Here is a 25,584-nt window from a genome sequence, read left to right as displayed (position 1 = left end):
ATTATTTATTTGTTTATTATTATCTTTACGTGTTTTTCAGATAACCAGCCTTGAATTAAAGCTCTGAGAATTGAGACAATGAGAAAATAAATAATTGAATTAAACGATAAAAAATTTATCGTTAAATAATGGCTGATAAGTGTGTAAAAATTACAGTATACTTTAATATGTTACAAATGAATACGTTAGTATATAATCCAATGGACAATAGTACAATAACTCATAATAGCATTGAGTATTATACCATATCGATAGTATATACATATATATACAACACGTGGGGGTTCTATTCCTTTACACGAATGCCAATGAGTTAGATAACTATATATTATAAAAATAATAATGATAAAGAAACCGTTTTGCGACAATAGATTCGCGTAGGTATTCCCATGATTCCATTACAACAACCATTAGGTGTTTAATTTACCTTTATTTGCGTAAAAAAAAAAAAAATATAAAGTTTTTTGTCTATCCCAAGTCATAACAAACAATAATTTTTTAAGTGGAGGTCTATAATTTGTCATTACGATTTTTAACTATTATAACATTAAGTATTAAGTTGAGTTTGCAGGCAGTAAATGTAAACGCACCTGTGTGTGACTCCCACGTGTCTTTTTACTCAACTTCTTAGGATAGTTTAAACATAGAAAAAAAAAAAAAGTTAATATGATACATTCTGTTAAAATCTATGACTTTGACTTACGTAGACATCCGGTATAAATTTACGAGCATAAAGGAATAACCGAGTCTCCTTTTGCTATTCGCGAGTATAAGGCTCTTCTCTTATTTAAAGAAAAAATTTTGCGTGGGTTATATATATGTTATACATATATAATCTGAGAAAAATATTTTCATAGACATGATTCATGGGAGTATACTAATTTATGTAACATTTGTGAATTTATATAGTGTGGAGCGAGCTGAGAGAAAGTAGAAAAATAGGTTGTAAAAATATTATTTATAAATAAAATGATATATATTTTAGTGATTGTTATTTTTTTTTTTTCGCGATTGAATTCTAGTTATTTTTTTAGTCTGTTGATCCACATGCCAACCACTGGCTAAACGTTTCACGTTCATCCACGTGCGAGTGAGTCACTCAACTCGACGGAGGATGTGAAAATAAAAGACAAGATGAGAAAGCAAAATGACAAGTGAAGGAAGAGTAAAAAGAGTATAGAGAAGAATAAGATATAGAGAAATCGCAAAGTCAAGTCGAAGTTTGTATCAAGGAATGCTGGGTGGATGTAATGTATCACTGTCTTCTCTTCTGTTAACTCTGTTTATATTCTTCTGTTGGAGGTCAGAGTTTACTGAATTTCGAAAAAGAATAATCATTCAATTATTTCTTTTTCTTTACCCAAAAAACATCTTTTATTCTTTGCTCTCAATCCTCCACATTCTCTGTACTTAAAAAAAAAAAAACTACCCGCGAAAAAATTCTTTTGATTCTTTAAACTAAATTCCCAAACGGAAATGTGTAAAAACGAGTAACTTTTAATTTTAGATATGAACATATTGACAAAAATAAAAAATATTGTTAAGTGTAACGTATTATTTCTAAATTCTCGGTATAAATTATATGTACGATAGAGTTATGAATTATTTTAAAATTCTTATATTAAATTATATATACGATAATATATAAAGAAAATATGTAGACACAAGATTTTTATACTGACGTCAATTATCTTTAAGTAGTCATTATTATTTTTATACTCTACAATTCTAAACTGCGGATAACTATTTTTTTCCTGTCTCACTGCAATATTAAATTGTTTAAATTATCTGACTGTTGGTTTTATATTCACAAACCTATTACTAATCTAATAATATATAATGGATAGTGTTATGACATTATTACTTCCACAGTGGAAGTACACATAAGTGCCGACAAAAACTTTCAGTAAACATGAAAAAATAAAAAAATTTTAAATAGTCAATATTATTTTCACTTATATTTTTCGTTATTCTGATAAAGAGAATACTAAATTTTATCATTTTTTCCGGCATCAATATTTACAATTATAGATTTTTTATCATATTTAAAATTTACCCGGGAAAGTTTTTTTTGAATTTGAAAAAAGTTGAAGCGAAACTAAAAATTCAGTGGAAATATAAATGGCTGCACTTGAAATTGAATATGAATTGTAATATATCTACATAATACATAATTCAAAATTTATATTATCGAAATGATATATTTATTTAACTTATTGATATTTATTTTAAACTTTATGATGAAATAATTCAGCTATAAAATAAGATAACAGTAAAATGATATTTCTTCTTAGTCATTTAAATTTGATCTATTTTAGCGAGTAATTTTCTGTGCGTCTGTTATGTTTGTGAATTTTGACGACCATTTAAGAAAACTAGAACAACAATAACACAGTAAAGAGCAGTATAGAGTAAATTCAAAATAATGAATAAAATGTTTTTGAAAATTCAAGTAACAATCCCGTCATTAAGTTTCATATTAAGTTTAGTGCCGTGTATAATCGGGTTTGTATCACTTTTTAAACTCTAGACTCAAAACTACGAAAAAAATTTAGTAAAATATAAAAAATTTTATTTTTTTCATGATATTTCTTATTTTTCTGATCGTGAATTTTGAAATTATTTTTTTTCGTAATGGAAAATTTTTAATTTTCAATATAACGTAATAATAATAAAATTAGACTATAATAATAAAATCAATGTGTTGATACACTTGTTCTGAATATAAATTACCTAATTTACCTTTCTTGATACATTAATTAGTAATACATTAGCAGGAAGGGTCAAATGTAACAACACGATCAGAATCAATAGAAATAGTGTTATTGCATTCACCGTAATGGAATTTGCACGCAACCGAACTTTTTACAGATGCAATATGATGATATGTAATAAGTTGTAATATAAATTTAATCACTGATTCAAATTAATTATTTATCGTTTTAATTTCCAAGTGAACTCTTACTAAATTTTTTATTTATTTTCCGTCAATTAAAATTTTTTTTCTTTTCAAAAAAATGAGATTTTTATAACAAAAGTCCGCGTTAATCATATGTTTTATTTCAAAATTAAAATTTAAAAAATTGAAATTAAAAAAAAATAGTGTAAGATTTTTTCCTTTTGTACTTTGAACACTCAATTAATTCGATTAGACGTATTAAACAAACCACTTAATATTATCAATTGATAATTCTTGGGCAACATAATTTATAAACTTGTCTTAAAAATCCTTTTTTTTTAACAGTTTATAAATATATTAAATTATATTTGATTGGAGATTGAATAAAAAAAACTATAATAATTTCCGCTGAGATATGTAATAATTTTTTTTTTTTTACTAGTAATTAATAACGTTTGAATTAATTGAGATATAAGTGATAGAGAAGATGATACTGGTTTAGAGCATCTTGATATTCATATCACCGATAGAATAAATTTATTATCATAATAATTATAATAATAATAACATATTAATTATTATTATTATTATTATAAATATATATTGAGCGAATGATTGATGCGGTGATCCACAATCGATCCAAAACGCGTTCCGAACAAGCTGGAGATCTGATTTCACGATCCGCTTGTTGGGCATTGCCATCGATCATCGTGCATACTCTTCTTCATTTCCCTTGATTCACCTTCTCTTCATTGAGATTCAAATCATGAATTTCAATTATAATTTATTTAACTGCTAGCGTTTGCTAACACAAAAAATAATTACATTCAATCGAGTTATCATTTAAGAATCCTTCGATAATCATAACCAACAACCGACCCAATGAACTTCAAAAAAATATAAATAAATTCTAAATGTTACATAAATAAAAGTAAACCGAACTACAAGATCGTGAGATATATTTCGACAGGTGTAAATTTTCGAGCTGAAATCTAACCTCGGCTCATTATTTATTCACGCAGGGCAGCCCCATTAGGAGGATGTCTGTCGGGTATTTTTTTCATTTGAATGAATGTCAAAAGAATATAACAGATTATTAAGTAAAAAAAATTAATAATAATAATAATAACAATAATAAACAGATTGGTATCGATAACTGGTAACACCAGTAACGCAGGTAACTGTTAGTGACGTGACGATTTTCTACAGATAGACCTACAAAGAAGACGATAAAGAAACAAGTTATCTTGTCCCTTGAATTTAAAAGTGAATCATCTGTCTGATACAAATGTCTTGACACCTCAATAAAATTTAACCGTCCATATTTTTTTTTGCACTCATGATATTAATGAAATTCCTCTTCCTTGTTTTATCATTACTTCAACTTAATTTTTTTTGCCGCTCATAGCAGAGTAGTTATTTATATATTTATATTTTATTATTATTATTATTATTATTATTGTTTATAGTGTATTCATTGTTTTGAAAGCAAGCAAGTGTAGTCTCACTTTCGTTCCAATCGATTGAACAACTCGTACCGTTACAGATATCAGTATATGGTATATAGGAAGAGAAGTAGTAAAGAGAATCCGTAACCGGCAAAGTTAAGAGTCTTGGGGCACTCATCTTTCTTTGAGTCACGCACCCGTGCATTCTTCGTGCTCTTTATTTCTATATATACATATACATATATATATAGATATAAATATATTTCAACTTATTCTTCTGTACGAGTTTATTCCACCAGGTGAATTACAATCTGCGATAAGTCTGGATTAAACTCGAGGGTAAAGAGCTTGTAGCGTAAACTTTATTGGGGATAAAATAAAAATAGTATCAACTTAGTCAGTTGTAAGCTAGTAAAAAAAATATAATTAAATGATAACTAGTGAATAGAATGTTGGTTATCTAACCTCGTTATCAAAGCACTTTAGAAGTCATTATTTGTTATTTAATCTTTGTATAGTATTATTCAAAAGTTTAAACTTAAATAAATAATTATGATTATTATTTTTTGTAATAATAGTTCGATTCAATAAATTGTGATTATCGTTATTTTTTTTATTATTATTATTATTATTATGTGTAACGATGTATTACATTGAAAAATAAAGTAAAATGGATACTTCCTTTTATTGGTAAGATCGAAAACGATCGATCTTGATATATACGAAATCGAATCGACAAGGGAGTAAGAAATGTACGTGACGACATCAAAGAACAATTTTGTTTCATGTTAGCTCGTAAATAACACTCGTATAGATTCCACAAGAGGTATAAAAAATATATACATATATATATAAATATAAATATATCCCAATAAGTGGTTCCCAGTCAATGATCGGATGCACTCTTCAGACTTAACTCTGGACTCAATATTTTTCGTCTCATCTCTTCTCTTTATGCTATATTTCCATTTTACCTTCTCATCATCTTCCTTTATCTGTTACTCAATAAATATATATGTATATGTATATATACATACATATAAACTCTCATCCCATCGACTACTCTGTTGTCGAGCAAGGCCCTCTCTCATCTTCTCCTGTGTCTTATATAGTTTACGACGAAACGTGTACGAGAGACCAGAGACCAGAGAGAACGTTGAAAAGCATCATGTACGTACACGGTACAATCACCATAACTCCCGTGCTACTCGACGAGGTGCAGGCATATCTTACTCGTTATCTGTAATCTCGAAACAATATGATCTTCGGAGCTAACCGATCATCGATGACTGGGTACGCTGAAAAATTTCATGATACATCGGCCACCATTTAACTAATCTCATTCACAAGATAAAATAATAATAATAATAATGACAATAAAAAATAACACCTGCACAGTTAGCAGGAATTTAGATATAAGATGCAAGACATAATGTAAAATATGTACGAATAAATATATATTATTATTAAATCACGTGTATGTGTCTAAAGTTATTTCTTAAACTGGTTACCGTGAAGGCCAACTCATCATAGGATCGTGGTAGCATCTATCATCCAGCGATCGAGTACAATGAAGAATATTCAAGTGATCTTGTACCAGATGATGTACTATCGGATACTAGGCTAGTGTCAGACTTAAAGACCCTGCCGAGTCTCATCATCAGTTCAGTCTATTAACTCTCACATTGCGCTAAAGCTCACAATACTGTAGAATAGTCTTGCCTACTCTTCCTGCCAGCAGTCTCCTTATGCTCGTTCATCATCCACCTGTCTAGGAAGTTCTTTCTCCACGTCTAACATATATTCCTTCTTCTTCTTTATCATCATGTTCTTCTTCTTCGCAGTACCTGTAGTTCTACTCCTTTAGATTGTTTTTATTTTTTTTTTCTAATACGACAAAGTAGTTTACGGTGAAGATGTATGATGATTTTCCGATTATTTAGTTGGATCCGGTGGCAGAACAATCTTCACTGATGATCAGCACGAACTTCTGGAGTAGCTGAACGCCGTGTATATATAAGGCTACTTACAGCAGTAACAACAACAACAACAGCAACAACAACAACAACAACAACAACATTTATGTCTGAGCATCAGCAAAAGCTTGAGGGCAACATTGATAACGGTCTACTCTAACTCCCGTCTAAGTATATTAATCGCTTAAACGATAGTCAGTTATTCTCTTAATATCTGCTTTAGAAGGAGGATCAAATGGTGTCTGAAAGTTACGCTGATCCTATTTTTCCCACTATTATTTTATCAAATCGACTGCTGCACAGTAGTGCACGAATTCGCGTCACGATCACGAGTACCATTGTTGTCCTGATTTTGTTCACTTGGTGAAAGTTTGTGATCATGATTTAAGGAAAGTAAAACAAGTAGGCACATACAAGATCCTTAAGACGCTCTGATATATTTAGTTAGATGATATTTTGTATAACAGTTGTATACTCATTGTTGTTGCTGTAGTAACAGCTGTAGTAGCAGCAACAGAGATAATTTAAAAAATATTTTAAATAGTTGTGTTGACGAAGAAAAACTGATGAAATATAGAGAAGAAAGATGTACAGAAGAAAATAACGGGGTCGTGTTTGCCGCTTGCAAACTGGCACTCGCCGTACGTACGTACATATATATATATAGATATATGCTGTAAACAGCAAGACGTAATGGCCAAGAAATAAGGAAGCGTAAGGTCTTGACTATCAGTGTGCACGGACTCTCGAGCATTTGTCAGCAAATCTACCCATAAGTTACTCATCCCTTGGGGGCTCTTGCGAGTAGCAGACGAGAGCTTGAGCAACCGCATCCACTGCAGATGTAACGCGTTGAATTTATCGCCTCTTAGTGCCCGTCCAGGTCCACGATTACTCTGGCTGCTCACCTGTAAGTAATGTCTTCAGCATCAGGATGTTGAGCCTTGGACATATAGAGGACATTTGAACGAGTAAGTCCGTTGTTGTTATTTTATTTTATTTTATTTTATTTTATCTCTGGTGACACTTGATAATAAAACACACTAATTTAATAAAATATATATAGATGGATATCTTGATGATGGTGAACAATCGTCGTAACCGCAAAGTCACCTCTAGGACATATAAAACTGTGGTAAGTATTGTGTCTTATATTTTATTGTTGGGTCTCTGATTTTCAGGTTTAGCACGTCGTCATCGTGGTATAAAAATCCCTCGAGGCGCGATGAAACCCATGATATTTGAGATGTTGTCATCTAGAGTATTATTTAGTCGTGTATCATTCCAAGAAAGGCTTTAGTTGAGGAGGCTTAAAACTCTGGCATTTGGATGTTGTTATATTCTGGTAAATATTATATACGAGGACGTAAAAGCGAACGAGAAAAATTGAGAGCGTGTGCGCACCTATTACCGAAGAAAAAGGGGGAATAACAAAAAGAAGTAAAAGATAAAAATAAAATAAAATAAAAAAAAAAAACACGTCTTGCCTCCTCTTTCTGCTACCTCGTCGTTGGCGATATTACCGCAAATTGCCACCCTCAAAAGAGAAACTCAGCCGCGGCGATTGCTCGTTGCGCGGTTTTACAACTGGGGCCCAGGGTGTAATACTGTAATCGGGCAATTTTGGGGGCTCGACGTCCGAATAAATTCATGGTTAATGCTAAAGTGAGACCAAGACCAAAACCAAGACCAAGCCAAGACCAAGTGAAAAAGAATAGACGGAAAAGAGAGGCCAGCTAAAAGAGTGAGTTAAGGCGAGCAGCAACAACACTATACACTGGCATCATCAGGGCAGAAGGAGTTGTGTGCCCCGAGGCGTCTTTTGGGTACCGAGATGATCAACCACTACACGCTCGTAGAGGTGGCTCGCGTGCTGCTAAGTGCCGGCTCCGAAACCACCACAAGAGAGAAAGAGAGCGACCAAGATGAGGCACAAACGGAGCACTGAGCAAGGTGGAGGTGGAGGTGGCGTTGGAGACTCTCTACTCAGATCCTTATAATGTATACTCTTTACTCTTTTTATGTTGTGTCTCTTCCTCTTCTACTTAACGTTATTTTCCAGCAAGCTGTTTCACTCTCGCTGTGCTCTGTTCTTCGTTTATCCTTCATCCTTAGCTCACCTCGCTGGCTATCCCTCGAGCCTCACCCACCTGTCTGCCGGCAATCTTCTAGTAGCCTTGGGCTACCACTTCGCAGCTACCAGGGGCTACTCTTTCGCTACCAACGTCCGGTCCCTCTTGCCGTGTCTTTCGTATACGTACATACGTATATATAACAGTGAAAAAAAAATGTTTTTTTTATAACTTTTCAATACAGCCAACAGTCTCCTCACGATTCCACGAAACTTTGAGTTATTTTCTAGCAGAGCACAAAAATAATAATTTTGTACGCTTTTAGACAACTCTAGTTGTATCGTAGCTTATTCTTTTATTTTGGTTATAACTTTAATTTCTTAAGTGGTCGTTCAATTTATAACTAAGACGTATTTCTATAACCATTTCATTTCAATTATTTATTTTCGTTTTTATTAAGAAGTCTCCTCCCCTCTTTTTCTCTTCTAGTTTATACTTTTGTTTCTCTTTTTTTTTATTTTTTTATTTCTATTCCTTGGCTCGTGAATTGACCAGTGATTTTTTTATTTCGTAGACAAGTTGAAGGGTTCCCTGTTGCTTTTAAAATGTCAGTAGAAAGTATGGGTCATCCACCTGCCGATGAAAAATTAGCTACATATTTTTAAAATTATTATTTTTATTAAACAATGTTGCAATAGTGTTAGATTTCATCGATTGATTATGTTAATCAACTGCATTACCATATTTTCCACAAGATATATATATATAAATTTTTCTACGTTGGTTCACATACTTGAGTTTACGCCACCCTCGTTGAAAATAAGAAATAACATTTATAATATTTCCAGTAGAAACAAGAAGCCCGATGAATAAATCTATATATTTATATATATATATATATATATATATATATATATATATATATATATATATATATATATATATATATATATATATACCTTTTTTAGTTTTATCTTTCTCTTAGTCGGAGGTTTCTTTTCCCTCCTACAGATCTCTTATCGTCGAGATTCATCTGCGTATCGGTGCCTTTTGTGGCCTATGCAAATTATCGCTGGTACCCACCCATAAATAACGATATTGACCACTCTAAAGCCCCGTGCACATGCGTTCAGTGGCGCGTTGACGTTTTACCTGTTATATACTCATTTTTTCTTTCTCTCTTTATATATCTCCTTGTATTTTTTATTCAGTACATTTATTTTTAATCGTAGGCGATACAGTCGACTATTTCAAAAAAATTTTTCTTCTTCTTTATCTTATATTATAATATTTTTAAATACCACTCACTAAAAACCCCTTGAAGATCCCACGCATTTTCATGGAGTCTCATCTTTGGAAAGTGGCCTGAAGCCTCAAGCCATTTACACGTCTTCACATATAACACGACACACGTAACATTAACGTTACGCCAGCCACTGTACCAGAATAAGAAAGAGAGAAACCCATTGTGGCTTCTGTGTGGACCAATCGTATCTGGTACCTCTACTCTCTATACTACTCCTACCTTTATATTACCAGCAGCAGTACCACCAGCAATACACTCTACTACTCCATTTGACAACGATTTACGGCATGGACTTGCTACTAAATCAATTTGGATTAGCATACGCCGCATTAACCATAACTTAGGCCCTACTGAGTCCCCGCCGGCTTATAATACCTATTGCTTCTTTCAGTTATATTCACTTCACTGTACGAAATACTTTTTTAAAAAATAATAAATATACATTTTTTGCAATAAAAATAATCCATTTGATAGCGGGGGTTGCTGATATAAATTTTACTTTGTAAAGTAAAGAAAAAAATGTGACTTAATTTATTAATATTAATTGGGAAGAATTAAGTTTTTTAATTAAAATAAAATTTAAGATGATGAACTACCGTTGGATAAAGGGAACATGACAAATACCCTGGGTGTCTAATTGGACGGTGAGTGCCAGCTTCTAATTAACTGAATCGACTAATTATTGATTGGATCGATTGGATAAATTATTGATCATGATGTACGTCGACGCGGGGTGTCATTTTACTTACATGCGTATGCTAATTGTAAGTAAGACGTAAGTATTTATTTTACCTACACCGTAACTACTTTATGCAGAAATTATTTTCCCAAGCGGATGTAAATTTTGTAATTTATTGCTAAATTTCCATTTTGTTATTCTTTATAAATTATAATAGTCCTGACTAGTAAATATTAAAATATTAAATTACAGCTATGGATGGTAGTTGTAGCAATCTATCAACTTCGTGCATACTTTCATTAATATTTAAATATTTTTGGGTGAAAATAATTAATGGTTGACTGATTGACGGAGAAAAGTGCGAAGAAGTAGAATTATTTTGTGAAATAAAAACATAAATGATGATTATAATGATGATGATGATAAAGAAAAAAATAATGATGAAGGATATGAACAAGACAAAGTTAAAAGACATAAGAAAATAATATGCTACTCACTCTCTTTTCTTGGTTTTTTTATAAAAGTTATCCTTGCTTCGATCCTCGTGATCAGTTGATGGGCGAGGCTGAGAAGAGAGAGGAAAGAGAAAAGGAAAAGTCAATATCTTCCTCTTTATCAAGGTGCACAGCTTCTTTTTACCCGAAGCAGTGCAACCACCCACGGTAACAGCCACCACCATGAGGATCACCACCACCTGTAAAAGAACGCAACAGGTGAGATATTCAGTAGAATGGAAGGGACTATAAGACAAGGATAGATCATATACTTGCGTGAGTAAGTGCGTGGTTGCGTGAGCGCGTGCGTGAGCAAAATATCGAAAAACTTATTCGCGTCTTCTCATTGCTTCTTCTTCTTCTTCTTCTTCTTCTACTTCTTCTTGATCGTTTTTTCTGCTTCAACTGCTTCTTCATCGCAATTTTTTTTATTTATTTATTTTTTAAATCATTTTCTAAGCCGTCTTCTTCTTGTTTTTATAAAGTGCTGGCTACTTCATCTTATTCGTCGTTCAAAGACTTGTATCCTTGGAAACTGCGCACACACGCCGGAAGCTAAAGAAGTTACCAACAAAGCGATAAAGAGTGAGAAAGAAAATTGCACATCGGCTAAACATCCACTTGTACGATGAATCATGTCATATTTCCTTTAGTTAGTGGTGTCTGATAATTTATATACCTGTAAACACAAACAGATGATTTTTAATTTTTTTAATTTACATTATTTATATAATCAATCATTCATTTTTATTTTTATAAACAATAAAAAATATGTAAATATTTTTATACTAATATAATTATTATTTATTTCTCTGTTAATATATTAATCAATTATTTAAGTAAGAGATAAATTGTATTTTTGATTTAATTAATGAAGGAAATATTTAATAAATTTTTTTGAGGGCTTTAATTATCGATGCTACTGTAATATATCTGTGATTTTTTTTTTGTATTTTAAAATAATAAATTAACACTTATAAGTGTAATTAGAATTAATGGGAAAACAATAATGAGACAAGATGATGTATAAAAAGTAATGAGTAGCAGATTTGACAAGAACATTGACACTGACAAGAGATGTATCTTGGTCGCGTTGTAAATCCTTCTTAAGGAAACCCGATCCTTTCAATTAATGTTATATAGTCTCTTATGGTCTCCCCCTCCCACCTGATGCCAATTAATCCGTACTGTCCGTATCAATTATTAGCTCGTTCTTGTATCGACGTTGCAACCATTCGATGGCGGGAAAATAACGAATAGTCTTTCTCTCTCTCTCTTTATATATATATATACTCTGTCCATGTTGTGCGCTGATGATCCCAAGTATTTTTTTTATTCGATAATTTTACGGAGAATAAAAAAAAAGTAAATTTTTAATTAAAAATGTGAATGATCTTTGCTGAGAAATAAAATAGTGACTTTACTTGGACTTTGAATCGGGCAAGATTCATTGATGCAAAATAGTATTTGTGAATGAGACATCGATGTCATGTGAATAATAACATTCTGGCATGGATAATTATTTTAGACACTGTTAAGCTTACATAGTATATAATATAATAATATATATACATAGTAAGCAAAGGACATATGAGTAATATGAAGCTGGGAGTGAAAATATTCACCTGGTATTTGTAAGATATTTATACTGGCCACAAGTTCGTTTATGCTACACGCAAGTACTGAGAGAGTGGGTTTGTAACGGTCAGCCACAAATTACTTGGTCATATCCTACAGTCATATATCCCTGCATCATTATTATACATATTATATTACAAATTATATCTTGAATTGTTAGTATAACTCACTTTGCTCATTCTAAAAGGATTAAATTTATTTTTAGAGCTATTCAATTTTTTTTTTATGATTATGAATATACTACTAAAAAAATTCAACAACAGGAATTTTTTATTGTTGATAAATTTAATTGGATGAATCAGGGAATTTATTTAAATTAAATAAATATATTCAAGAAATTAAAGTTTTTTTTTTATTTCAATAAAATTGAATACTATATTTATTAAATCGTTTACTGTTACAAATTATTTCAGAGCTATATTGACTATCAGATTATTAAAAAAAAAGTTTAACTGCAAAAAATATAATAATAATAAATAAATTGTAAAAGAAAGTATTTTTACAATTGATTAAATTTTTTTTTTAAAACTTAAATTTCGCTGTAAAAAAACTTTCAATTAATTAAGAAGTTTTTTTTTGCCATAACATGTATTAATATTCTTATCTATCTATTATTTTCTACGTTTGCTGGCTTGTAATTAACAAAAAAATCAGAGCACAATTACGGCTATTGATAAATTTAAGTTCAATAAATTTTTTATCACTAAATGATATTAATCTTAATTAACGTCAACTATTAGGGAGTAATGTTCAAATGCCACTAATCTTTAAAGTTTAACCTTAATTAAAGTCAATTAATGCACTTTTCAATAACAGTTTTTTTCGCTTTTTCGTTTTTTTACCGCAGTTTTCTACATGCAAATTGAAGTAAATAAATTAAAAATAATAATAATATATTGGTTAAAAAAATAAAATTTAATAATGAATAACAAAGTATGTGGGCGTAAAGTAATTATAATACCGGAAGAATAACGTGCTACTTAAAAATTTAAGTTCACACACATCGATCCCGAGTAATTCGATCAGCCTTGACTTGAGAATGAGATTGAAAAAGAGGTGAAGTTTGAGAAGGTGGTAGCCTCCTCCGCAAAGATATCAAATTATCTTTATTCAAGACGATATATCTTAGCAATGAGGTTCGAATTACTTTATGAGAGGTCTTAAGTGTATACCCCCCAAATACATTTTATTAATTTTTATTCAAGTTTAAGGCCCATAAATATACACCTCTACGGATGAGAAAACACACAGACACACACAGACACATGTACCCAGAACATCAGTCAAGTCGAGTTAAGTCTCTCGCTCCCTTAAATACACATCTGATCAGATATATATATATTTTTTTTATAAACTGTCAATCGATCCTTACTTAAAAGTTGTTACCTTACTGAGACACACACACACTTAAAAGATATCTTGGATTCCCTGAATTAAAGTTGTCTCCTGGTTGGCTTTTGCTTTTCTCTGTCTTAACATGACACTTTTCTTTTTATTCAATGATGCTCTCAATCTTGCTATGAGTCTCTGTGTGATTCTTCAATTCAAGTATAAGGTAAAATGTCTAAGCACAATGTGCGTACTTCCCGGAAACACCGAGTCAACCCAGCCAATGCCCTTAAATGTCATATTGTATGTACTGCTGGTGCAACGGGCACCGGGTAGGCAACAGGCATTAGAAAAATTGTCGTACATTGTTGTTAACACCGGTTGGTGTACTTATACTTCTACTACTACATGCAAAGCTTTTAGCTATACTCCTCGCGATGATTCGAAGAATGCGTGTCTTGCAAATTGTCTTCAAGTACAACATGAGTGTCAATGTTGATGATGGTGACATGATCATATAAGTTGGTGTAATCATGAGACCAACAGACTACTTTCACAAGTTCTCTTTAATCCCATATAATTCTACAACAATTTAAATTCTTTACATTTAAAATAATTACCCTAAACTTTTGTCGGTCTCATTTACTCTAATGGATATATATTTTTTTATTTCAGGAAATAATTTTCAAAAATTCAAACTTCAATTTTACTAAAAAATAATAACATTTAATGTTGATATTATTATTATTATTATTTTTTATTCTGGAGATTAATACAGATTGGATTTAAATTTTCGGGCTGTTGGCTAAAGTGTCTTTTTAAATCCAATTAAACATTAAGGCCCAAAGTGAGAAGATATCACTTGTACAAAAAAAGACTAAATAAATAAGAATAAGTAGTAAAAAAAATAACACGTTCTGACCCACCCATGTCGGACTGTCTGGTGAACAGACTCGACACACACTGGGTTTATCCTCTGGTATACTCCAGCTCGGTCTCCTTAGCTCGGCTGCCTTAAGGATAAATATCTTACTTCCGGGCTGGCCTGTACACGACCTCCTCACTCGGCAAATTCCTTCACGCTGCAACGGATGTACTCGCATCAACCACCTGAACTCGGCATCACCAGCACCAATCCAGCATAAAGAGAAAAGTAGCAACATCAAGTGTCTCCAGACTCTGTGTGGACTCATGTCGAATACGAGATAATTACTTGGCCGGGAGTCACACGATGTAGATCGGGACAACGGTATTCAAGATAGTCGATCGTACAATCTACAGAGAGTCCTCGAGCGCAAAAAGGAAGGTGAAGGAGGGCACAAGAGTGGACTTTTTACGATGATGGATCGGCGCCCAAAGCGAGCTCGACATTCCCTTTACTCTTTTACTCTCTTACTCTTTTTTATTCTCCTCCATTTTTATTCTTCTACTTATAATACATTTTTTTATTATTTTCATTATTATTATTATCATTCCTCTTTAGCTGGCTTCGTGTCCCTTTCTCGTTGGACAGTGCACGCGTCCTCTGGGTGAACATAAATTAGCGGAAACCTCCATAAATCTAGGTGGGAGTCAAGAGTACGACGGCAGAGAGACACCAAGGGGTATCCGTTTCAACGCTTATTCTTTCTACCGTTCAAATTCTCTTCTTTTCATCTTCTTTCTTTATTTGCTGGTGCTGGTGCTGGTGCTGGCTTCTTGGCCACGCAGTCTCTTTTGCCTCTGGACACACTGATCACTTTGCGTCCTCCACCTTCTTTCTTCTTCGTCTTCTTCATCTTACTCCTCCTCTTCTTCTTGCTGACCGTCATGGCCGTGCTCGTGGACACTGCGTTGTCGTTGTACATACTACTTGTTGCAGTTTGTCAGTCCGGCGTACGCAGAATAACTTTTATTTAAAGGTATTTTCAGTATCTAATTGCTCAGCACATGAGTGACCGCAAGTTAAGTAGAGGGCAGTTGATCAGTGCCAATCAAGATGGAGACAAATTTGCAACAGGTTAGAGAACTGGGCAGGTGGCCAAGACGAATGGATCGAGAACGATCAGGACGATACGGATATACGATAAAAAATTAATGAAATAATATCAATGCGAAACGCGTCCAACCTGGTTACCAAGAAATATTCGACATTCGCCGATCTTTTTTTTTTTTCATTCTCGTGCTTTATTTATTTATTTGTACTTTTTTTCGAACTGACTACTCTAATTAGTACGAAAATATTTTTAATTATACAAAGACAAAAATTTTTAAAATATCGCTGCTATTTGCACTGATTCTACTTTGATCATTTTTTTTTTTTTCATTTAATCACTCAAGTTTAAATTTTTATCATAAATTATTCAAGTATTTCAATAAAGTTGATGAAATTAATTTTATTTTTCGCTGTACATACTTGGGATTAAATAATTTTTTAAATACAATGATAAATATTTATAAGGGTAATAAAAGTGAAAATAAAATAAATAAAATAAAAATTAGTTATAAGTCGTGTTTAAGAGTGTGAAAATGGCGTAAGGATAAAAATGTAAATGCATTTGTAAAGTTAAATCACCATTGGGATAACAACTCATTGCATTAAACATAAACCTGAAGTAGTAGTCGTCACTTAGGGGTAAAAACCAGTCACATTTTCCACTTGCAGTTGGATGAGATGTACCGCCCGTTTACGGCATCAACTCGCCCTTCTTCTTATTCCTCCATTGCTTCCTCTTCTCTTCTCTTCTCTTATATATATATATATATATATATATATACATTAAACAACTTGTTATTCTTATTCAACTGTTTGATCGTCATTTTGGTCTTTGTTTCTTTCGCTTCATTGCCATCGTCGTCCTGATGGTAGTCATCGTCATTGGTCGTTGGTCGTAGCTCGCGGCATGCGACGCTCGCTTTTATATCACCCGCATTATAAACAGGGACGGACGTAATAAATTGACCCTCGGCTAATTCGTAAGCCGCGCCTCATCTCTTTTCCCTTAACATCATTTCATCCTTGCTCTTTTTTTTCATCATCTTTTTCTTTATAATCTCTCAGCCCTTTCTTTTCTCTCTTTAATATATATAACGGGCTCTTAGTCGATATGTATCGTGATCTCTACGGTCGATCCCTGCGAAAAAGATCACGCGATACTTGAATTGAGGACGAAGCGAATTGATGGTCCATTTAAAGATTTAAAACTTTGCCAAAGTTAAATGTATGTCAACATCATTGATGATGACAACGAACAGCGACTGAAGCGCAGCCACATTGACTAACAGCAGCTACCATATCAAAGATGCGACGACCAACGATCAAGAGAAACAATAATTTTTCCTTATTTGTCATATAATACTATTCTCAATGTATATTTAATGGATTACTTTTAAGTCTCTGTGTGTATCTCATCCGCCGGCAGATTGTTGTCGATGATAAGATATTAAGACGATCGTAATTCCTCGTGAAAATGGTATTTTTTAGGTCGTTAAAAGCTTTATCCTCGATATGCACTTGTTGAGTTATTCGTTCCTGTATACACCAGAGTCTTGGGTTAAATTACGATCTGGCTGTGGGGCAGATGGCTGGCTGAATTACACATAATTTTTAGTACTATACACTTTGCTTGATAATAATGTTGATGTTGGTTAATGTTCTTTCTTTACTTTGTCATCATAATACACAGAAAAAAAAAAATTATCGACTGAACGTAAATATTTTTTATTCAAAAAATTTTTTTTTAAATCTCGATTTTCACGGATAAAGTAGAAATCTCTTTTAACTGAAACGAATTTTCTTGGCTCAAGAAAATCTTGATCATTCCTGAAAACGTTTGTCTTCCAAAATATTTTTTATACTCAATATAAATTTTTTTTCTGTCTAACTTACCCAAAAAAAAAAAAATAATAATAATAATAATAATAATAATAAATATTTTTTTAAAGATTTAATTTAACATAATATTAATAGAGAAAAAAAATTATTGATAGCTCATTAACGCGATCATTAAATGACGAATAAAAAGTTTTAACGATGGTTATTAAAAGAAAATTGATGAAAATCTTTTTTTTTTTTTTGTACATTAAGTATATTAAGGATAGTCCATAAAAGTCAAACAAATGGAGCAGTAAATAAAAGATGGAGAATTATATTGGCCAGATAAAAAAAAATAAATGATAATAAATAAATAAATTAAGAATGGAGATGAAGCTAAAGCTGGAGTTAAAGCTGAAGCTGACGCTGAAGAAGGGTAGAGAGGAGTATAAATAAAAGGTATACATACAAAGAGAATAATCGAGTGGAATATTAAACGTACGTAAGTGTAATAAAAATATTTCTTGACGCTCGAGTGCACTCGAGGCAGTGAACACGCAGTAGCACCTTCCACATCGCTTCTGGCTTCGAATAATAATATGAACATTGATTAATTAACTATTTCATACATCGAGATGACAAGCCGTGGATTAATGAAACGTAACTACTTGTACCTGTACAAGAGTAAAATCGGCGTGTGTTCGCCTTCTAGTCATGTAAATTATTAAATACTTGTGTGCAAATATATGATAATGTGAAAGTACACAAATATAAATGTCGATGAAAATATTCAAATGCCAGTGTAAGTTTAATTATTACTTTTTTTTAAAACGTAATGCTTTTTGTACGTTATTTTAACCTGGAGAATATCGTTCACGTCATTAATAATCAGTGAAATATATAGATCGATCATAAATTAAAGTTACATATATATAGTTTTTGTTTCGTTTCATACTATGGAGTTTGCAACTTTTTTCTTTTTATTTAATGATAATTAATATAAATTCAAAGTTTTCTTTTTACTTTAAAGAATGAAAATAAATTAAATGCCTTAAACGCATGTGTTAAAATAAAAATACCAATTTAAATTTATGGAGCATGATGATAAAAAATAATCAACATATTATTAACTGGTCCTTACACGCTTTAAATTATACGAACATATTTTTTTTACACTGTTTAAAAATAAGACAAGAATAAGAGACGTCGACGTTCTTAGTAGAAAATCCGACCCCAGATTTTTGATAAAATATGAGCTTGTTACATTTTCTACTAGCTATCGATTTCATAGATATTATATGAGCATAGTCATAAAGTTTCGGACAAAAATCTTGAAACAAAAAAATATGAAGAAGTCTCGCAACTTCTAGTCCTCCTCCGAGCCCTAGGTCTAAACTTTCTAGAGATTTCTATAAAATTTCTCGGACGACGATTCTAACCAAATTCAGGGGTATCAAATGTCTTTTGGAAAAATGCTAGGTTGTTACAATCCCACCCGGAGGACCCTCTTGGGAATTATATGAAAGCTTTCAGAAAATACTATCAGGAATTTCTATTTTATCGACTGTGAAAATTTACTTGAATGATGTGAAATTTTGTGTAAATTTCAAAGTAAACCGAGCTGCAATGGTATCTATGTTAATTAATAAAAAATATTTCTAACAATAGAGACAAATTACAACAATCATGAGCAAAAAATATTTAAGTAAGCATAGTACACACCCATGACGCATTTGAGGTGTGCAAAAGATCAAGTTCCATAAAATATGTAGTTAAAATAAAATAATAGCCAAAGTATAATAATAATAATGATAGCGAAAATGTAAAAAGTTGACGTAGGTGTTAAGAAATTATCGTTGAAAGTATAATAAAATAATTGCAATAAACATTAACCGAGTCGAGCCTTATTATTCATTCGATTATCACATAGCAATTCTAATAGACTCATCTCCCTTTAGAGGGGTTATTACGAGAAAGGCGAGGAAAATATGCGTTTGTGGTTTGTGAGGTCGTTGTGTCACTTGTGAATTCTCTAATGGCAGATATTAAAACAACACGATAGAGCGAATTTAGCATACGCATACAATGGGACAGGTCATTCACATCATTCGTATAGTCGAGTTAATGACTTATTCGAGATTTCTTAAGTGTCAACCTCCACTCTTAGGTTAAAAACTACGAGAATTATTCATTTGCTTACCAACTACATACATATATATATATATATATATATATATATATATATATATATATATATATATATATATATGAGGTTAGTAATAATAAATAATATAATCATAACTCATCAACGTAAATCCGTAAAATGTTTTTTATTTTAAATATTTATTCTCTTTTCAATACTTATTGCAATATTTCCATCTCGAATTCCAAGAAGTATGTAAAGAGATATTTTTTGAAAATCGTACTATTATTAACGTGGCATTTAAGGATGCAAATGGTGGTAAAACGCGGGTGTTGGACGTTAATGGATGGTATTCCGAGTCTATTATTACGCGTAATACGGACGTAATAATCGAAGTAAGGTGCGTCAAGTGTAGACGCACAGTGTTAAAGGGGCATTACATTCGTTAAAGACTTTACCAGTCAAGAACTTGAGTAGTCATGTGATATACATGATAGTTATTACAACTAAACCGTTTTACTGACTCAACATAATTTCAGTTACCTCTGGTTAAAAATTCAATTGGTTAATAATAGCTAGACATTAATATTAAAAATTTACAGTCAAAATGAAAAAAAAAAGTTTTAAAAATTATATTATTAAGAAAACTAATTTAAATTGATCACGTGACACAAACTTTCTCATAAATTTTCAATTTGTATATATCATGTACTGACATATTGACAAGATAATTGAATTCTATTTATTTTAAAATACAATTTAAACATAAATGTCATTGTTCATGTAATAGACTGTAAGTATTAATGTAAAAATATATAAGAAGGCAATTTAAAAATGTTGAAATTTTCTTTTTTCTCACGAAACAATTGCGGGCATTTTAAAACCATTTGCGTTATTGTGGCAATTGTTATTTTTATTATGATTTAGTTGAACAGAGAGTATAGAGTAAAGACTGTTTAGTGGATCTACTGGTTTAATCTTATAGTACCTGCCACGCTGAGAACAACCATTACGCAGATTTGCTCTTGGCGCATTCGTATATAATGCTGCCGATGCTGCTGTTGATGCGTGCACGCACATTATCTCAAAGCTAAGAAGCTGCTGATGCTCGACGATAAATTTATGACTTTCTACCAGGTGCACATTAGGCGCTCAACTATGCTTAGACTACTCTACAGCTTTTATATTTATCACTTTTTAAATTACTAATAATAATTAAAACAATAAGATTAATCAAATTTTTTAATGCGCTGAGCGAAAAACTTAAAAAAAAAATTTCTTGATTTTTATATTTTTTTAAATATATCCAGTATATTATTAGCAACATATTTTATAGTATATGGCAAGATAAATATATAAATATAACGCATTTTTATACGGAATTTTAATTGAAAATCTTTTTTCTTACACGGAGAAAAATGTTTTCTCAAAACCTATTAATTTTTATTATGCTGTCGACGAAACTTGAAACAGGAAGTGAAGCGTCTAAAAAATTATTGTGCTGTATCACAATACATACTACGCGCGAGAAGCTTATCGATAAGATTTAATAGCAATTACTTTCATACATTATTCTATTTTTTCGTATGAGCATAATATCTTTTTGGATGCTTCACTTCCTGTTTCAAGTTCCGTCGACAGCATAATAAAAATTGGTAGGTTTCGAGCCAACATTTGTCTTCGTATATTTACCTATAAATTAGTAATTAATATAAATATAAATTTTTTCTAACAAGAAATCAATTTTTTCAAGGAAAATATTAATTATTTAATTAGAAAATCTATAAAATTAAACCAATGATATACTTTCCGTCTTTTTTCTGCTCATAATATATCTGATCATCTACATATGTACTTTTATTTCATATTTTCCCTTACAGTACATTGAAATGCTAGATTTATTAAAATTATTTGTTATTACGCAACTGCAATTATGTAGTAAAATTTCATTTACATATTCTCGGGCACTGATATTTTCTATCATTTCCAACATTTATTTCATTATTTATTATCATTATTTTTTTTCCCTGCAATGAAAGTCTCACGGTAAATTAGTGGATTGCGTGATCCCCAAAAAATAAAACTAAAAAATGAGTATCGGTAGTAGCGGGTGGGTAACACCCACTTCCGGTAGCCCTGAGGCCATCAGGTACTGCTGTACAATTTCTTTAGTGCATCATTCAATCCACACGTCTTTTTGAATTCGTGTTACGTTCGCGTGACTACATTTGTATGTATTTTTTTTTTTAGTTTTTCTTTTTTTTTTTTTACTTTACTTTACATCCCTTTTGCCAATTCCGTTTCTATTTATCTTCACGGCAGAAATACTTTTTCTATTTTTTTATTATTATTATTAATTATTATTCGATTATTTTTAAATATATATTCGAATGAATTGACTACTGCAAATTTCGAGTGTGATATTACGAGTAAGACATTAAAATTAGTGTGTAGATTTAAATATACGCTGATATTTAATTCCACCCCGAAGCCAACGGACCTGAGTAGTACAGAGGTAGAGACAATTTAAAATAAAAAATGAAAAGAAACAAAAAAAATATTAGGGTATATCAAGATGAAAATCTTGGAGATGTTTAAGCGATAAAAGATCGTTAATAATCGTACGATGGAATACATTATCGCTTTAACGACTTGGTATGTAGTGCGCCGGAGGTAACGAGGTATAAATCTACAAGAAAAATTTTTTATTTACCCAACCATACTATTTTATAAAAAAAAAAAAAATTATTGTAATTATTATTTTTATTTATTTGCTCCCTACTTGGCATTTAACGACATTCAAGATCCAATAAATATAAATATATATGTTTTTTTTATTTTATCAATACCTTGCCCTAAAAAGTTTGAGTAATTTGTAAATTTTAGTGTAGAATTCGATTAAAAAATATATTATACTTTTAAATAAGTCCATTTAGCATTTATAAATGTTTTAAATTGTATTCTCAAGAAAAACAAATATTTTAAAAAAGTTTTAAAGAAAATAAAGGAATAAAAAAAAATTAATATATAATTCCCTGGAGGCAATTGATGCGGATGAATTGCCGTGAGGCATACAAACTACAAAGCTTTTTCCAAGAACTTACCAATAAGTATAAGCATGTTCTCTTCCATCATCAGCGGGTAATGTATTATACCACGAAATAAATAAAGAGTATAGCCGCGGTCCAGAGTTTACTGCACGAGTACACCTGGATAATATTGAGTACTGATGCTGATGCTTGGGTGAAAGAGTTACGCAAGTGTAATTATCATCCGTATTGGGAATCTCTCCGTGAGTAAGCGGTTGTAATCAAACGAGTGTTTTGTAGCTGGGATATGGCTCTCCCGCGATGCCGACGGTGAGAGAGTTTCGTCGAGGGCGTCGGGACCATGAGGTGATTGCCATGTAGGGGTCCAACCACCTGCTTCTTTATATTTTATTTAACTTCGTCTATGCATTTTTTATACATTTTTCATATTTTATCTACTTATCTACGGTTAAATTTACTTATTATTATTAATTTTTTTTTATTTTAGTAATTTATATAAAATAAAAAAATAAACAAATAACAATCAAGTTTTAAAAAATATATTTTTTTCATTTGCTTCTGACAATTTTAATAGAATTAATAAACAGTTAAAAATGCTTGTAAGAGTGGCCATAAAAACCGGCTACTTCCATTCATGAATATTAGACTCCTATCACTGGTTAAATCTGTTCAAGACTCAAGTAGTCAACATGTCTGTTACGTAAAACGTTAACTTTATATATATATTTATATATATATATATTTGTGTGTATATGGATGTATGGCATATAAAGAAGAAAGGAATAAAACGAAAAAAGAAATACAAGATGGGCCAGTGACTTGCCTTGAGGGCTTCTTCGGACCTCGGCCCCGGAGCAATAATATTCCCACGACGCCCGCGCAACTCTTTCCTCTGCCCTCTACCCGCGGATTCACTCTGATCTTTCAAGACACGCCGAACGAATAAAAAAAAAATAAATAAAGAAGAAGCAAATTTACTCTTTTATTATTATCATCATTATTAATTCTCAATTTTCTTTTTTATTATTATTATTTGAAGCATAATAATTTCAAGTTAAGATGATAACAATTACTTGATAAGTGCTTTTTATATTTTTAACCGGAATCGATAGTTGTATCAATGCGAGGGAGGATATTTCCTCTTCCTTACGTGGGAACTTGCATCCTTCACCGCGATAGACACAATATAGTATGTATATATATATAGACTGTTACTGCGGGCAGCATATTTCCTCGGTATGAGTTTTGAGGTCTCGGTGGTTAGATGAAAAGAGCGAAAGCGCGAGAACCCACCTTTCCTTTTCATTTCTAGTCAGTCTATTTAAAAATTATCAATTATTTTTTCTAATTAAAACGAAATTTGATATTACAGATTTGAATTAAGTATTTTTCAAATGATATTAATTAGAGGATATAAATATAACACTTATTATATATTTATTTATATGAAGCCGTGTCATTTCTCAAGGAAGAGCTTAACCTCCTGCCCTTAGTGGTAAATAAGATGTACACACAGAGGACTCGGAACGAAATAATATATATATAAGAGATAACATGTATAAGCATATCATACGCATAAAGAGAGAGACGCGAAGTGAATGAAAAAGTACGTATGTATACATATATATATTGCTGTTGCAATCGAGTGCGTGTCGCGGATGCTGAACACACCCTAGCCCCATGGATAAAAAATATAAATGAAAGATATATAATAACAATAATAAAAAAAAAAAATATATATATATATATATATATATATATATATATATATGTATATGTATGTGTATATAAGTTTGAAATAAAAATAAAGAGAATAAAAAAAATAGAAAGAGAAGAGAGAAATGATGCTGTAGCCTTTCCCACACTCACTCTCTCTCCACGTTACTCTGCAGAGCGAGAGCTCGTTTTAAATGCATTCACATCTTCCTCTCTCTCTTTCGTTCTCTTTGACTCCCTCTCCCTCCTTCTCCTCCTTCTATGTGAACCCGAAATCACCGCAGGTGGCAACGTTTAGCCTTTAATTGCCCCCGAACGGATATTAAGATTCGAACCATCCAGTCTCTGTACTGTGCGTGACTCACCCTCCTGCTTATATTCTTTTAATATGTATTCATACTCTCTTTCTTTTAACTACACATTTATATTTATATATAAATATATCGTGCATATATTCATATTCATACAAGAGTACAAAATAATTATATATTTATTTGCGTAGCACATAATCCACTGGAGAAAATTATTCGCATGAATTTTGGCGTTACTAAATATTACAAACTAATTATTTATTTTTTTAATATTTTTTGTTAATATTTACGTCGAGATAAGGATAATGAAAATGAATAAAAAAAAAATGAATAAAAAGTAGGAGGATGATGTGCGTGCATGGTTACTTAAGAGTGTTGTGCTCGTGAATCATGGGTGCACGCGCACCTGCGTAGTCCGTGTCGTTGGTGGATTGATGATCCTGTCCCGGGCGAGTCGGTGTCCTGGAGCAGTCGGTGCCAGCGGCAAAAGTGCGGACGAAAACCCGAAGAGTATATGAGAGATGAGAAGAAGTAGGAGTAAAAGAGGAATGGAAAAGAGTAAAAGAAAAATGTTAGCAAGAGAGATGGATTGGTTGGAAAGGTAAAAACATCTACAGCACCTCCATCCACCGCCTATCTGGTATACTGGTATACTCATATACACTCATCCTCATCCTCCTGATACTCGACTAATTCTTTTATTTTTCTCTCCTCTTACTCCCTCGTATCG

The 25,584-nt window shown here is 31.7% G+C and overlaps 1 long non-coding RNA gene across 1 annotated transcript in view; it reads right to left on the bottom strand.

Annotated features, from left to right (window-relative positions):
* The window catches only part of LOC106693543 (uncharacterized), a 103,667-nt gene that overhangs the window by 65,105 nt on the left and 12,978 nt on the right, over positions 1 to 25,584 (bottom strand). Inside the window, exons 2-3 of the long non-coding RNA XR_001345169.2 lie at positions 11,147 to 11,553; positions 10,878 to 11,074 (exon numbers count right to left, since the gene is read on the bottom strand). This is a non-coding gene — a long non-coding RNA (uncharacterized LOC106693543). The remainder of the gene's footprint in view (positions 1 to 10,877; positions 11,075 to 11,146; positions 11,554 to 25,584) is intronic.

Source organism: Microplitis demolitor, chromosome 6 (genome assembly GCF_026212275.2).
Source record: "Microplitis demolitor isolate Queensland-Clemson2020A chromosome 6, iyMicDemo2.1a, whole genome shotgun sequence".
Taxonomy (NCBI): Eukaryota; Metazoa; Arthropoda; class Insecta; order Hymenoptera; family Braconidae; genus Microplitis; species Microplitis demolitor.
This window is presented reverse-complemented; position numbering and strand designations above follow the sequence as displayed.